Below are 6000 nucleotides of genomic sequence, written 5' to 3' on the forward strand. Positions count from 1 at the left end.
AGCACAGAAACACACTGTGTTTTTGGCAAAAACCTGTATGCTGGAGGAAACACAATGGCTTTAAAGATGGTTTTGGAAGCTAGACATCCAGTCTAGATCATGGGAAAATTCATGAACCATGTGTATATTTACACCACTATCAAATTATAAAAACCAACTCAGAATAGGTAATGTGCCTAACATGCAAAACACTAAATTATAAAATATAGTAAAACCTGAAAAAATAAAACAGTGAAGAGCAATAGTGAAGACAATACAAAATGATACACTGTACTTATTTACATTTTACTTCCATTTTTTGAAATACACTGTAATGAAAATGAAAAGACAAGCTACAGACTAAACAAAACATTCTTACATATGTTTCCTAAAAGGCTTACACCCAGAATATCAAGGAATTCTAAAAGTGCAATAAATAGAAAATATGTCTGTTAATTAGATGAAAGATTTAAATATTTCCCTGGTACATAGTTCCTTGCCACCATTATAAGTCACTGGAAAAACAAAGTAGCACTGTCCAAGATGTCATGGCACATCTGTCAGATTGTGACTTCATCAAATGCAAACAGGAACAGAACTTCAGCAGCGCTAAGTGTCCACAAGTAGCTGAACCATGTGGCTTTCACCTGGGCTTCGTTTATGTGATCACTGTAACATGGTTTCTAAGAAATAGTAGGAAGGCATTTCTTTAATAAGCTAAACATGTGACTTGAAGCCTCTCAGTCCTGGGGTTTATCTACCAGCAAGCAATGAATATTTTTGTAAATCTACCAATATTTGAGTGGTTATGGCATATATCATAATTGCCAGTCCTGGAAACAGCCCAGCCATCATTAATCAGCCAACAGACAAATTACATTCATAAGGTCCCATTTGGAATCCAAAAGAAAGAAATGATTGTCACATTCAACATGGATCAATCTTGAAAGCACTGTCATAAATGAAAATGAGACCAAGCTGCCTTTGGTCCCAGTGCTCAGGAGACAAGCACAGGTGGATCTCTGATTCGAGGTCAGCTCCATCTACAGAGTGAGTTCCAGGACAGCCAGGGCTATATAGAGTAACTGTGTCTCAAAAAAAGAAAATCAAATTCAGACCAAAAAGTCTAAGTGACTGCCAAAGAATGTACATCTTTAGAGGAACAGACATCCTTTGTGGCCCCCTTAGATAGATCCCACATCCATAGTTCCCACTTGGTGAAGAAAAGCTAAAACTTATTTGAGACTAAATTAAGAAGGCTGAAGCAGATTTATCATAATAGGTTTAGAAATAGAATAAAATCTATGAGGAACTTGTGAATTTCTCAATAATTTGAACTTTGAGCCCCTTGTTAAAGTTAATCACAGTTGATCTCTTGAGAAAAAATGTTTTTAATGTGAAATAATACTCCACTGAGACTTAACAAACTCTATTTTAATTGTAATTGATTTATATCAAAAAGATAAAATGAGTTAATTAAAGCATTCTATTAGAATTACTGGCAAGGGAATATGTTTAATACTCTTAGCAATTCGTGGGAATAAGACAGATTATTTTAAAGTCTAAAACAAAATAAATTTTGAATCCTAAGATTATTCATTTAAAATAATACAAAGACTTATGGGTTAGTATTTTGTTTTCAGAAATATTGTTATGTATCCAGAAGATAATTTTTCTGTTAAAAATCCAGTGCCACCTGTTTGATTAATACCATCACTCATGGAATTCTTCCTGAGGTTAAGTCAAGTCTAAGTGTCTATGAGAAACTATTTGCTGGCCACTGCTACCCAAATATTAAGGCTCCAAACACCTTTCCTGAATTTTCACTCTTGCTTAGTTATGTCTTATACATTTGATTATGTACTTCACAGACTATGATCTGTTACCAAAGGCATGATCTGTTGAGACCTCATGTCAGATATATGTAAAATGAGAAACACAGGAAGTTGAGGAGTTGGGCAAATTATCTGCAAAGGAATTATACTAGATTAACAACAGATATCATGACAGGTATTTTGGGAATAAGAATCTAAGAGATCAATATGAAAAGAGCCAAACAAATAAGACCAAACACTGAAAGGCCTGGTGCTGTGTGCCTGTAATCACAGCAGCAGAAATACTGAGGCATGTGAGTCTGAGGCTAGCCCGATCTTGATAAACAGCTCCATTCTAGCCTGAGGGCTATTTATCAAGACTATTTCCTCCCCCAAAGCAAGACTGACATGGTACAATTTAAATTCAATCTTAAAGAGACAGATTTTATGATAAAAGTTTACTAAATATTCGAATTTTTGAAAAGGAGGAAGGGGAAGGTGAGTGTGGGCTCTGCTTGGGCCCCAACTCCCATCATCCACCCCTATTTGGGTCTTCCTGGGCCTGCTCCTTGAGTGAGGAGAATACTAGGAGAGGCCAGACCATCCACAGTTGCAGTCACTGAAGTCTTGGCCCACATATTCCACCGAGAGACTAGAAGAGAGGGAGAGACCTCACCTGCACCCACTCGAAGAAGGGATACGAAGACCACAGTATAAGAACACACTCAACAACAGAAAGATCAATATGACACCGCTAGAATCTAGGGACTCCATACCAGCAAGACTTGAAAAGCCCAACACAGATGACACAGAAGAGAAGGACCTTAAAAACTATTTTATTAAGATGATAGAGACCTTGAAAGAGGAAATGAGAAAATCCCTTAAAGAAAAAGAAGAAAAAACAAACAAAAAATACATGAAATGGAGGAAATGACATACCAAAAATTTCAAGAAATAAACAAATCTCTTGAAGAATTTTTTAAAAGCTAAGAAAAAACAACCAAACAAGTGAAGGGAACAATTCAAAAAGTTCAAGGCTTGAAAACTGAAATAGAAACAATAAAGAAAACACAGAATGAGGGCATGCTGGAAAGAGAAAAGCTGGGTAAATGATCAGGAACTACAGATGTAAGTATAACCAACAGAATGCAAGAGAAGAAAGAGAGAGAATCTCAGGTGTTGAAGACTCACTAGAGGATATACAGTCATCTACCAAGAAAATCTCATCCAACAAATCCTTATCACAAAATATTCAGGAAATATGGGACATTGTGAAAAGGCCAACCCTAAGAATAATAGGTATAGAAATATAGCTCAAAGGTACAGAAAACATTTTCAACAAAATCATAGGAAAAAACTTCCCCAACCTAAAGAAGGATATGCCTATAAAGTACAAGAAACTTACAGAACACCAGACCACAAGAAGTCGCCTTGCTACATAATAATCAAAACACTAAACTTACAGAATAAAGAAAAAATATTAAGAGCAGCAAAAGAAAAAGGCCAAGTAACATATAAAGGCAGACCTATCCAAATTACAGCCAACTTCTCAATGGAAACTTTGGAAACAAGGTGGTCCTGGATAGATGCTAAGGGAATATGGAAGCCAGCCCAGACTACTGTACCCAGCAAAGTTTTTAATGACTATAGATGGAGAAAACAAGTTATTCCATGACAAAACCAGATTTAAACAATGCATATCCACAAATCCAGCCATACAGAAAGTACTAGAAGGAAAACTCCAACCTGATGAAGATAATTACACTCACAAAAACACAGGCAATAGATAATACCACTTTTACAAACACGAAAAGAAAAAATTTGGGGGAGGGAATCCACACACAATAGCGCCATCAACAAAAAATCCAATACAAATAAGAATCAACAATCAATGGTCATTAATATCCCTCAATGTCAATGGTCTTAACTTGCCTATTAAAGGACATAGGTTAACAATGGATACAAAGACAGAATCCATCAGGAGGAAATCTCAATTCTGAACATCTATTCCCCAAATATAAAGGCACCCACATTTGTAAAAGAAACATTGCTAAAACTCAAATCACACATAACACCTCACACAGTTATAGTGGGAGATTTCAACACTCCACTCTCATCACCAACAGAAACTTGACAAAGAAACAAAAGAACTAACAGAAGTTATGACCCAATTGGGTTTAACAGACATCTATAGATCATTTCATCCAAACAAAAAAGAATATACCTTCTTATCAGCTCCATGAGTAACCTTCTCTCAAATCGACCACATACTAGGCAATATAGCAAACCTCAACCGATACAAAAAAATTTGGAATAACCCCCTTTATCCTCTCACATCACTATGGTTTAAAGTTAGAATTCAACAACAACACAAATTGCAGAAACCCTACAAACTCATGGATATTGAACTATGCACAATTGACCATTCCTGGTTCAAGGAAGAAATATAAAAAGAAATTAAAGACTTTCTGGAATTTAATGAGAATGAAGACACAACATACCCAAACAATGGGACACTTTGAAAGCAGTGCAAAGAGAAAAGTTCATAGTACTAAGTGCCCACATGAAGAAACTGGAGAATAGTCACACTAGAGAATTAACACAACAACTGAAAGCTCTAGAACAAAAGAAGCAAACTCACCCTGGAGAAACATCACCCTTTACAATAGCCACAAAGAACATAAACTATCTTGGGGTAATGCTAACCAAACAAGTGAAAGACAATAGTGAAAACTTTGAGTCTTTACTAAAAGAAATTTAAGAAGATACAAGAAAATAGAAAGATCTCCCATGCTCTTGGATAGGTAGGATCAACCTAGTAAAAACGGCAATCTTGCCAAAAGGAATCTACAGATTCAATGCAATCCCCATCAAAATTGTAACACAATTCTTCACAGACCTTGTAAGAACAATACTCAACTTTATATGGAAAAAGAAAAAAACCCAGGATAGCCAAAACAGCCTTGTACAATAAAGCAACTTCTGGAGCCAAAACCATCCCTGACTTCAAGCTCTATTATAGAGCCATAGTTCTGAAAACAGCTTGGCATTGGCACAAAAGTATACAAGTAGACCAATGGAATCAAACTGAAAACCCTGATATTAACCCAGACACCTACAAATACCTGATTTTTGACAAAGAAGCTAAAGTTATACAATGGGAAAAAGAAAGCATCTTCAACAAATGGTGCTGGCATAACTGGATATGAACATGTAGAAGATTGCAGATAGATACATATCTATCACCATGCACAAAGCTTAAGTACAAATAATCAAAGACCTCAACATTGAACTTCTTAGAAGAGAAAGTGGGAGATACCCTTGTGATGCTCCAAATGATGCTGTAACGATAAGCGAAACACTTAACTGAAAGTAAAACTAAGTATTTATTGTAGAAATTACTCACAAGATACCAAACAAGTAACCCAGATGAGCCAAGTAGTTTTCTCCCTGCCGAACCGGAAACTGAACTCCGGGAAAAGAGACCGAGACTTCCTGTGTGCTGTCTTTTATGCGTTCCCCCGTAACGCCCCCTAGCCATGCCCAAAAGTGGGCCTGGCTAGTGATGTAGTTCACCACCTACGTATGTATACGTCTTTACATCCGGCCGTATATGTCTTTAGTCATGCCTAAAGTGGGTGTGGTTAGCGGTGTGGTAAACCGCCCTTTTATTACCTCATCTGTATGCGCCTCTAGTAAGTCACATGTTTAATGGCGGCATACAGACTTCCTCCTACAATTCCCCTTTTAGTCTAAAAAGGACAACTAACTTGTGTCCATGAACAAAATGTATCAAACATCTATTCTATCTAAACCTAAACTTATCTGAAAGAAACACCCAAATATGAACACCTCCTTCCAATCCCCATTCTAAAATAATTGAAAACTAACACTAACAGGTGTAAACTATCTTATAATATCAATAGTAGGGAGAGGGGACATGGAATTCTCAAAACTACTTCCTGCTGAGATGGGACGATGATAATCTCATGGGGACCTGTGAGAAGAAAAATGTTAGTATAACAAAATCTCAGTAGATCAGACAGACTCTGTATGGCAGGAGATGCATGATTGAAGTTCCTGACTGGGGTTCTAGTGTTGATTGAAGCTCTCATCTGAATCTCTGGCCAGATTGTAGAAGATGTGCTGTTTCAGTTTCTTGGTCCGGAGTTGTGTAGAGTGATGTAGTTTCAAGCCAGTTTCAGGA

Source organism: Mesocricetus auratus, unplaced genomic scaffold (assembly GCF_017639785.1).
Source record: "Mesocricetus auratus isolate SY011 unplaced genomic scaffold, BCM_Maur_2.0 Super-Scaffold_4256, whole genome shotgun sequence".
NCBI lineage: Eukaryota > Metazoa > Chordata > Mammalia > Rodentia > Cricetidae > Mesocricetus > Mesocricetus auratus.